General features: G+C 41.1%; 1 pseudogene across 1 annotated transcript; it reads right to left on the reverse strand.

The window, feature by feature from the left end:
• Window positions 1–1518: 1518 nt before the first annotated feature.
• On the reverse strand, window positions 1519–2675 carry LOC308383071 (beta-1,3-galactosyl-O-glycosyl-glycoprotein beta-1,6-N-acetylglucosaminyltransferase 3-like; annotated as a pseudogene). Its single transcript has one exon. The product of its transcript is annotated as a beta-1,3-galactosyl-O-glycosyl-glycoprotein beta-1,6-N-acetylglucosaminyltransferase 3-like (transcript).
• Window positions 2676–11953: the final 9278 nt, after the last annotated feature.

Genomic DNA, 11953 nt, shown 5'->3' on the forward strand with positions numbered 1-11953 from the left:
GAAAACCCATGTTTATAATTCTTCATAAGTATGTAGTGCCATAAGAAATATCTTACGTTTATAAAAAACCAACCCGTTTGAAAATCGGTTTAAAATTGAGCAAGTTCTGGTTACTTAAAAAGTACCACTACCAACACAATGTTAAGGGGGAGTTAGCTATACTGTCCTCAAAATGGCCGAAATGTGCGGACATTCGGCTCCGTCGGCCAGAAACGCAGGCAGGATATCTAGCCTTTATTATAGATATCTATGGGCGCAAGGCCAAAATTTCTTCTCTGACCCGCAGCATCAGACAAACAGGTAATGACGGTGTTTGTGCAATCCCCCGACGTTGTTTGGTGATAAACTAACCACCACATTAGCCCCGCTGAAAACAGACGTTGCGTTGCAACTTTAAAAAAAAAAAAACCGCAGTTTCAAATCCTTGTCACGCTGTTTACTGACGTGTGACATGTTTAATGAAGAGAGAGAGGGAGAGAGCCAGACAGACAGACAGACAGACAGATAGGCAGGCAGGCAGGCAGATCATTTAAAGGAAGTTTAACTGTTCTACAAATAAGACAAGTTCACTAGTTTTGTTTTGTTTAATTTAAAATCGTAATAAATTAAATGAAAGGTAGGTCTTTAGTTGAGCTACATGACAGTGGTGCGTCTATGGTCTGGTGAGGTATATTGTGGTATATTATTAGCATAATGTTGCTTATGCTTCAATTCTGTCAGAAAACAGTACAAAAAAATGTGTGTACTGTGTTGTCAGCTCCATAAAGATTATGTAAGTCATTCTTGATTATTATGCACAACATTTGATTTATCTCATTTACAAAATTTGCAGCATAATGCCAAGAAAAGGGAGACTAAAAAAGTAGAAGGACGGGGAACTGCAGCAAGCAGCTCAGGGTAGCAGCCTCCTTTTATCTTGGATCAGGCCATCAAATGAGGGAGAAAATATCCTACTGTGTTTTTTATATATATATTTATTTATTATTATTATTTATAATTTAATACATAATTTTGGCGATGGGTGCCCTTTTTTTGGGTTTGAAGTGTCTGTGCACGTGCCTGCTGGACTGTGACCACATATTGTGAAAACCTTTGTCGGATTTACATGATACTTTTGCCATCATTGGTAAAAAACGATTTATTAGGAATGTAAAAAAGTAGCGTGTGTGAAGTTTCATTTACCACCAATACTATTTACCACCAATGTTTAATTCCACCCAACCTTAACCGACAGACTCCTCATTTGGTCTACAGTGCAGTAGCGTTCATTCCGCTGCTTCATTGGTCAGAATTTAGTTGCTGGCCGTTAATTTGCCTTCAACAAAAGAAAAGGTAAAGGTGACCAATTGAAAGTGTTCATGAAATATGTATAGGCTATTAAGGTGTGTGTGTGTGTGTGTGTGTGTGTGTGTGTGTGTGTGTATAGGCTACATTACATCACACGTCGGCTATTAAGGTGTTTATTTTATTCATATAGCCCTAATAAATACTCATAAATACATCTGGTTGAATGATGAATTACCTCTCCTTTATGTATGATTTTTCAGCAAACTAAGTGATTGACCAGTTAAAGTTTTATAGCGCAAGTAATGTTCCAGACACTTAAGAGCCATTTCATCGACTTCTGGGTCAAATTTGTTGGCGAAAAGATGTTGATGCCTGAGAATCCAGTTGAGATCACCGGCACCATACACACACATCTCTCTTCTGTATGCTCCATTGCATGGAGGATAAGATGCCCCCTTCCTTACATCTCCTTCATGTAACATCCACTTCACCAGACGGGCTATGGAGTTCATGTCTGTCATGTCGTATTTGTTGTTGGGAGGGTTGGACCCTGGCATATCTGGCATGCGCTGAAGCGATGCCCAGAGGTGCTCATCTGGACTGTATGTGTCCTTCTCCCACTCAATCAAAGCTTTAGCCTGTGGGTTTTTAAACAAATGCTCCACAAAAACTCTCGACAGCACAAAGTAAGCATTTCCGGAGAACATTGGGGTACTGTTAGGAGGGGGGCTCTTCTTAATGCCTGTCCGAATGACATCAGACTCAGTGACATTATGGTGGTATTCCCAGCGAGCCATCTTGTATTTAGGAGTTGCCTCAGACTCTAAGCTGTTCCGTCCATTTAGCACTTTTAGTGCTCGCACCATCTCTTCGTTGGTTTTGATGGGGAAGTCAGTTCCACAGGTATTGATAAGGTACTTCCACTCAACAGTCAAGTCCAGCAGATCATTCCTGCAGTTCAGGTCAGCTTGGACTCGAGACCAAGAGGCATAAACAAGTCTCTCCAGTTTGCTTGCCACAAACACATTTGGAAAACAAGAAACAATGGCTTTCACAGTCTTCATGAAGTTTTCTGGAGACTTCTTGTCCACATGCACACAGTACACATTCTGTGGTGTGTACACAGCTCTGAGGAGCCTCTCAAACATCTCAATCTGATCATGGATCACCATGGAATAGGCAATAGGAAAGTCCCTCTCTTCTTCACTAAGAGCTATGGTTAGAAACCCCCTGTATTTGATGTAAGCACTGCAATCTTTTGTTGAATTGAGATAGAAAGACTCTGGCAAAGCAACACGTCTTCTCTTCTTCAGAAGTCTACTGAGGTCCTCTTCGACAACTCCTTCCACATCTCCTCGAATGATTGCTGAACATACCTGTATTTCCCCCAGGTCCCCAGTCTGTAACTTCTGTTCGTCTGATGACCTGTCTGTCACGCTCGGTGACAGATTCTATGACTTTGGCGCCATCTAGTGGAGATTGTTTTCTTTGTGTACCTGTTGCCCACCTGATTCTCATTTTCTGTTCTCACCTGTTCTGTGTTGGTGCTTGTTAAGTGGGGTATAAGTAGTGGGCTTTTTTCACTTGTTCTTTTCTGCGTTGTTAGGAGTCTCCAGTCAAGTGAGTAATTGGTTCTCTGTTCTCTGTTCTCGGTTTGCGGTTCTCTGCCGTACTTTTTGCCTCGTGTACCAATTGTATTTTTGCCTGTGGATTTTCTCTGCCGTACTTTTTGCCTCGTGTACCTATTGTATTTTTGCCTGTGGATTTTCTCTGCCGTTCTGATTTTCTGTATCCTTTGGATATATTGACTGCCGTTTTGACCACCTGTATCTCTTGGGATTTTTTGACTGCTGTTTTTGACCACCTGTTTCTCTTGGGATTTATGGACTGCCGTTTTTGAACTTTGTACCTTTTTGGGATTTTTGAACTACCGTTTCTGCGCTGCTTCTTTTTGCATTCTGGAGTTTTCTTCTGTGCTTTTGGAACTGTTTGAACTTTCTCGTTTGTCTCCTGTGCGTTGGATTTTTGTTGTTTAATAAAACAAGTACTTTGACTGTTAACTTCAATGGATACGTGTATTAGCTCACTCCGTAGCTCGCTGGTTCACGACGCCAGCGACCCGGGTTCGATTCCCGCCTGACACTGTCTTTATTTTTTCTCTGTTTTATGGTCTTCCATAGAATAAAAGTCAACATCAATATCATACATATAGTTTTCTGTGCGTTTTTTCTAAAATGTTTTCTTACCAGAGCCATTCTGCTTGAACTAAGTCCAACTGAAATGAAACTGCTCTACAGACAGTTAAAGTGATCTACAGACAGACAGTGCTGTATGCAAATGCACCTTAGGAAAGTTGTCACCTGCCTTACCTGCAAAGAATGAGGGAGGAAGAACTGGCTGGGTTAGATAATTACAGTCGCTGACTTGAACATTAACAAAGGGGCTTGTGTCTAGGGGGTTATTTCAGTGGCGTAACGTAGTAACGACGGTCCCATGTGCAAGATATTATGACCCCCCTAGTGAACATAATTTTTTTTTTTAAATCATAGCGCCAGCGCCTAAATAAAACCGCTAATCAAAGATGTTGGTTATCGATTATAAATAGTGTTTAATTAATCAACCTTCCCTATTTCAGGAGCAATGGGTGTGTACACAATTAACTAAGTCTTGTTTGACTCTCAGTGGGAACATTTCTTACCGTAAAAATAGTTAAAAAGTAATAATAAAAGCGACCACTATTTACCCAACTTGTAGCATAGTAATCCTGCCCTACCATAATGTTTGTAGGCTATAGATTGTCTTGAAATGTATATCTATCACAATAGCCTTAGGTTACCTGCTGCATGGTTGCTGACACACCACTGATCCCAGCTGCACTGCTGCTAGTTGTGGGCTGGCGACTAGTTGACGTGCTAGTAAAATAATCCCATTTAGGCAGCTTTGCCGCCTTTTCCTCCTGTTTTTTTCTCTTGCCTTTTTCTACATCCAATCGTATGATTAGAAGGCATTGTTACGAGTAAAGTTGTGCTGTGCTCAATGAACTAGATAGGTTGTCGTGACCTTTGAATTGGTTTAACTATAGCGTACTGTATTGGCACATGATCAAATAGAGACATGACATTGGACAACAACATACATATAACCCAGCAATCATCATTGCTAATCACTAAAATACCAAAGAAAATAAGAACTAATTAATTTCATTGTATCGTTTTTTTTTTTTTTTAATAATTTCTATAGTGTATGTAGGATAAGCATATGATTTTGTTATAAATTGCTACTTTTCCCCAAAAAAATATACAAACCATGACAGAGATAAGTTTGCCTTCTTTAAGAGAATATATAGCATTAGACACTGCCCTTTGTCAATAACAGCTCGTCTTTGAACACAAGCATATCTGAGAGGCAAAAATTTGACGCAGTACTGGAGGGGGCCCGTTGAGAGACCCCACGGGCCAGGTGCAGCGGCACCTCCTGTAGTTACGCCCCTGGGTTATTGATTGATCCCTGTTAAACTTGTCCCAGAGAGTGAAACTAGCATCACATCAGCAGAAAACTATCAGGTATCAGGTGGGGGAGCAGGTTGGTTCTGTGCTAATGGTCTCATTCAAATGTCTAAGCTGTGTATAATGTATAAAGCTCCACTGTGTGAGAGTCGCATGGACGAGGAGAAGACAAATGTGCTGGTCCTCAGGCACAGCCATTATATAGGCCTCAGTATAGATTAGAAATGTCCCGTTCAACACAGGCACACCTCACACACCTCCCTCAGAATCCCTTTAAGGTCTGTGTGTGTGTGTGTGCGTGTGTGCGTGCGTGTGCGTGCGTGCGTGTGCGTGCGTGCATGTGCGTGTCTGAGTTTAATTCACCTCTTAGCTAGCCACACATCCTGAGTGTGAGTGTGAGTGTGAGTGTGAGTGTGTGTGTGTGTGTGTGTGTGTGTTTCAGCCGGCTCGTGACCAAAACAATAACATTGGAGGCAGACAACAACGGTTTTCTACAAAAATAACGCATGTTTATTTAGTCCATACAATCAATAGCTCAAAGGCGATGTGTCTAAGGGTAATATGTCTGTAGCTGTCATAGTCAGCTCGAGAGAGAAAGAGCCAGGTGTCCAGTAGTCCTTTATATCCCACGCCTCCCCATGTGTGGCTCATCAGGCAATCAACCCGTTGTTGGCGTAATGTCGTCCCCACTGTTGCCTGCAGGTCATTACAGTGTGTTGTGTAACACTACAGTATTCTTGCCAAGAATCGACAAAGCTTAAGACAAGTGTGAATGTGTGTGAGGGTGTGTGTGTGAGTGTGTGTGTATGTGTGTGTGTGTGTGTGTGTGTGAGACACTAGTATCCTCGCTAAGGATCTACAAAGATTAAGACAAGTGTGAATGTGAGTGTGCGTGTACGTGTACGTGTACGTGTACGTGTACGTGTACGTGTGCGTGTGCGTGTGCGTGTGCGTGTGTGTGTGTGTGTGCGTGTGCGTGTAATTTAATTCAGATGGATAATTGTATCTTTACTGCACTCTAGTGGTCATTTATAGAAACAGTTCCCTAGGTTTGGATATGTTTAACTTAGCTATGAAATCGTCTTAAATGCTGGCTGCCATTGAGGTGGGAAGACTGCATGGAGTTTAGGCTTCTCTGAGACTTGCTCTACAGCCCCGTGCAGCCCCACTTAAAGCCGAGCTATGGCTCAAAGTGTCCCAAAGCACAGGCCAATCAACTGAATGACAGACACAGAGATGCCCAATTAAACAAGAAAAAGGACAACATTCAAAGAGGACAACATTCAAAGATGCACTGGCATTGGTAGGCTTTGATGTGTAGGCCTCCAAGGGCCAAGCATCTATGGCTGGCTGAGTTTAACCACCAAAAAAAATAAAAATGAAAATTAGATGAACCCCAAACCAAAAATCAAACCATAAGTAAATCTAAATGGATCAAAATCAAATTAAAACCCAATCCTTGGGTGTAAAACCATTACCAAACATCAAAAAATAATACTACAGGCAGGAAAACTCAGCAAGACCCTAGCACACTTATCACTCAGGGATTACAACACAAGAACAAGAACAAATAAACCTAAACTAAAATTGATTTGACAGAGAGATTAGCAAGACAGGACAGTGCATCAAATAATTATAAAACCAAGACACGTGGTTACATACCACAATCCTACAATAAGGAATACACACAGCAAACTACGGAAGCGTATTGCTGCCACACTAAAAAAAAAAAAAAGTCTCAGTATCAAGTAATTACGTGAAAGTTTCTTGTTTTAACAATATCTTTTTCACGTTTTGACATGATAAATATCATGTTATTACATGAAATTATCACGTTATTTCATGATGATATTTTCACGTTATAACATGATAATGATATTTTCACGTTATAACATGAAAATATCATGTTATTTCATGATAATGATATTTTCAGGTTTTTACAAGATATGTATCATGTTATTACATGAAATGATCACGTTATTTCATGATAATGACACTAAACGAAACGAGAGGCAATAGGCTGGAAGCTATAGCCTACTTTGGGTCCTTTGCACGAGTCAATCAACGGTCGGGCAGCTAGTGTTGAACATGGAGAGAGTGGCAGTGGACATGCAGTTTAGATGGTGGACTTTGTACCCATGGAGCCTTCCGTGCCCTTCCAGTTGATCGATAAGGAATGAGGCTACCTCAAGAGGGTCTGATTTGTTCCTCCGTCGGTACAATCCCAGGCATTTTAAAATCCTCCTGAGTGTGCGCATACTTATAACGATGTCATCCACCGTGTTCAATAACTGGAGAATCTCACCATGTATTAAACCCAGCTTAGTCACAAGTCAATCAACAGTCGGGCAGCTAGTGTTGAACTTTGAGGTTCTCGCCCAAGAATATGACCCAAAGAATACCATCCCCATATCATCATGCATGGAGGTGGAAACATTATGCTACCGGGCTGTTTCTCTGCCTAGGGTAGCCTACTGGTGGACTCCACCGCATCAAGGCGACTATGAATGAGGCCATGTAGGCTACTGTGGAATCTTAGGCGAGAACCTCCAAGTTTAAAGGACCCATCGTATGCCCATTTTACCACAAGTTGAAATGGTTCCTTGGGGTCTTTATGAAATGCCAGTAAAATATTTTGGTCAAAATACCACAAGAATAATTTAATACAGCACCCTTTTCACCCTGTCAAATACAGCTCCCTACAGATTGACCTGTATTGAGTGCCTGTTCCTTTAAATGCTAATGAGCCAGCTCCCCCCTCCCCCCTCTCTCCTTCACTCCTCCCCCTCCTCCAACAGATTCGCTCGCGTAGCCCTCCTTAGCCTTAGCCTGCACAGCCAACTACAATATGGCTAATGCAGAAGATAGAATCGTACAACCGTATCTGTTTGAGCCAGAGTCAGACCCAGAAGCAGAACAAGAGGCTCCCGAACATATTCAAGAAGTTAGGGCTCAACAAAACGTTTCTGAATGGTGAGTAAACTTTGTAAACCTCCTTTTTTTGTTTGTTAATGGGCCACAGTCTAGTTCGCGGTGTTGGTAGCATAATGGTGCAAGTGAATCTAGTTACGTGAATCATGTGTGAATGTAGGAGTATGTAGCAAATACAGTGTGTTTATAAGTTCCTGTTTGTAAGTGTTTATGTAAATGCAAGTAACGGGAACGCCATAAAGATATAATTTCTACATGAGTACGTTCTGTTGTGAACATTCACTCAACTTACCTCAGGACTCCGGAGTTGCATATAGTAGATGTATAATGGGCCCACCCACGTCCTCGCAGGTTAGATAAAAGTACAGGCTCTCTCTCTAACGTTTTACCTGCATTTATTAGCGTTTAAAATGTTGTATTTGATGACTTATGTCTGTAATATGAACACAACGTTCAAATAAAGTTTACCTGCAAGGTTGTCACTTGATAATACTCTTTGTTTATACAGGTGTACTTGTGGCAAGTGTGCTAAAATGCCTACAGAGCCTGGAAATGTATGCTGCAGGGAGATACCACAGGTAGAAGTATTTGTGAATTACATTGACATTGTAAATATGCAGTCATCATCTGTTTTATATTCCACGTCACTTACTCTCAATATTCAAGGTTACAAGAAGAATACTTCAGCTCGAGAACCCGGCAGCATGCATGGTTGACCATCCAGGCCTTGAACCTGTGTGTTTGAATGTCTATTCTTTGCAGAATGCATAACATATATAGGGCAGATTATGGGCATTTACGTGAAAGAGGAATAGAGCAGTACGTTTTTTTTTTGTATGCATGAGTTATCAGTAATTTCTGCAATACAAATATGACCAAGGATAAAAATACAATAAATTACCCTTCCCTCTGTATTACTTTGCTAACTGCTCTTCTTACATGTGTCAATTTTTGACATGTGACTTATCAAACACTGAAGGCACACAAAACTGTGTATACACACTTTTATTGTCAGAAAGATTGCTAGAATGAATGCCATAGAGCTTTTTAAACATAGTTATTAAATGCAATGGCTGGTACATAGGTAATAAATACAAGGTATATTATAAATACAAAGGTATATTAAAAACATTGATTACAAAATTACACTTTGTGCTATCAATTGCCATACTGTTAAAAAAGGAACACTTTATATGTGTATAACCTTTTATTCTCTAAACACAGTGTAACATTTGTTCAGACGTTACAGGTACAGAAGTTTTGTTAGCTGGTGTTGGGGCTATCTGGGCCGAAGAATCAGAGTGCTCTTGCGTTGTGCTCCAGATACGCAGAGTGTTCCCTGATGCACAGGGAAGGTATACGGGGTTCAGACCTGCCCTTGATTGAACCTGGACACATAGCGGTCTATAACTTCCTGCTTGTCAGGTTTCTCAAACTGGGCAGAGAGAAACGCGGGTATTGGGATCTTCAGCAGCTCATTCACATATGAGGCCGGGTTCTGAAAAACCTTGTCAAAGATGAGGTCCAAGAGGTTATCCACGTACCCTATAATACAAAAAAACAATCCAAAACTTTTACATTGTTGCACATTTTTGTATATTATTTTATTTTATAATTATTTGGTAATTATATTATATTTATTATGAAGACTATTAAAAAAGACAATGTTATGCTATTTATGTTTCACATACTGTTTGTACATTGTTTGATTTTGTGGAATTTGAAATAAAGCCTGTGCCAGTCACGGAAGGTTGGATCTGCTTTCACAGGCTTTGCAGTGCACTCGCCCTTCTTATATTTTGGGAAGTTCACTTTAAATAGCGGCTCACCAGCTGAACTTGTTGCTTGGGGACGCCCAGCATTTTCATTGAAATGCAGGGCTGCCAGGTAGAGAGCATGTGTGTATGGGTGTATAATAGTTAGTATAATACATAATAGGTATACATTTCTTAGAAAAGATTATCGTACTGTTACCTGCATAACATTCCAAGACAAGGAAAGACTACGTTTTTGGGCGCAAAACGCAGAATGAGTCTGTGGAAAGCCTCCAACGACGAGGTCTGGTAGTGAGGGCTCAGCTTCCCCACATCTTTCAGGACCCTCCTGTTAGTCAACGCCTTCTCTAACTTGAAGAAGGCTGGTGTCCCTTTAAAAAAAAAAAAAACTATAGCTTCAAAGTGATTATGGCATTGGTCATTTGGTTTGTTTATACATGTATAGATAAACACAAGCCTTACATTTACAATGCAAATTGGGTGAACATACCTGCTTTCAACCATTTGCTTTTGTCCCTTGAAATGCGTGGCTGATGCAAACACTGGGTAGAGAGGGTCATCATGGGAGTGGATGTCTTGGAGATGGTTCAGGATGGAGGTCCACTTTGCCTCTCTCTCTGGCCCTGAGTAGAGGTGCTTGCCTAAACAATAAGAGAGCAGCAATGTTATGCATGTTTTGGTAAATGCAGGTGAGTCTCTTAGCTGCTAATCACGTCGTTCATGAACAATTAAGTGCCCATTTAACATGTATGACCCCATCATTGTTGTGTCGAAGGTGTCACCAGCAGGACTAATTGCCTTCGTATTTGCAGGTGACTAACCTCCCTCCGCCCCAACACAAAGCATTTTCACAAGGGAATGTTATGGATGAGAAAACTATTTCTCGTAAAGACACTATATACTTTGACACAAATTCCCCTTCATAGACATCCAAACGAACCATCTACTGTTAACCAAGATTAAGAAGGCTAGCCTAACTGTTCACACACAAATTCGTTGGCCACTTTAGCAATTGATGTGTCAGCTGGCTCCTACACACTACAAGATGCTAATGTCACTAACTTGTACAAAGCCCCTCAGGTTTCTTTAGTGTCAACACCTCGAAGTCCTAACAAACTACTTCACAGAAATCTTCTTATTGTTTGCCGTAGGCAAATTCAAACTAAATGCTGTACAAGGCATACAGTATGACTAGCCTAAGGTATCACATTCTAGCGAACTACTAACTGCATACGCCAACAGTCGAATTTGTAGCTAAAATTAACACGTTAGCATGCTAATATCCTCTTGCACGCACCACTCATAGAGGCAAAAGTTCTTGTTGGCTCAAGTCTCTTTCACTGCCGTTTTAAGTATGGTCAGCCATTCTAAATAGTAATAATAACCAAGATTAAATAGGCTAGCCTAACTGTTCACACAAAAATTCGTTGGCCACTTTAGCAATTGATGTGTCAGCTGGCTCCTACACACTACAAGATGCTAATGTCGCTAACTTGTACACGACGAACTACTAACGGCATACGGCACGCTACATACACCAGCTGGCTCAGAGGCAAGGTCTTATGGCCGGTTCACACTACACGATTGTCGGATATTCCTTCACGATTTAACATGTCACACTATGCTAGCGCTTAGACCTATGGAAGCATAGTAGCTAGCTAGCCTCGCTGCTAAATTGATGCTAATAAGTGTAACGTTAGTAAGCTGATGAAGCACAAGTAATGCTTGCCTCCAGACTCTTTTCCCCGCCGTTGTATATAAGGCCAGCCATTCGAAATAGGTTCTACACATACGTGAAATACATTCCCTATGTAATGGATACTTTTTACAAAAAGCCTCCACACATTGGCCACATTTCTAGCGAACTACTAAGCTATTTACACCAGCTGGCTACGAGGCAAGGTCTTACACGCTAATGTTACAAGTTATTGTTAGCGAAAACTACATACACATTTCCCCAAAACGCAACAATGGTAACATCTCTAACCTCCCCACATTAACGGTCAAAATAATTACTTTTAGAGATACTTACAATTCCCGCGACTGAACTGCAACGAATAGATGGTACAGATCCCGCTTGCAATTTCAATCTTGTTGCCAGTCCAGCGTTATATTGGCCCAGATTCGTAAAACAGTCCAATTCAAAATGGCTTGCGCACACCAACAGACATTTGCTAATTCTTTCCAGCACATTACCATTGAATATGAATTCAATCCATTTCTCTCTTGTTTCTTCTGAGGCCGGGAGATTATGTACAGATCTGTGCTGAAATGTACAACCGACCACAGAGCATCTTGAGGGCGTAGTTGGCTTCATGCTGCTACTTCGCTATTCCAAGTGAATCCCAGGTGGACAGAAATGGAGTGAAGTGAATTGAAAAATATCGCATCTTTAATGAGTGTAGGGGGGGCGGGGGGATGAGATGGGGGGACGGGCCAAAATCAGTATGACAG

This window comes from Sprattus sprattus (assembly GCF_963457725.1).
Source record: "Sprattus sprattus genome assembly, chromosome: 2".
NCBI classification, from domain to species: Eukaryota; Metazoa; Chordata; class Actinopteri; order Clupeiformes; family Clupeidae; genus Sprattus; species Sprattus sprattus.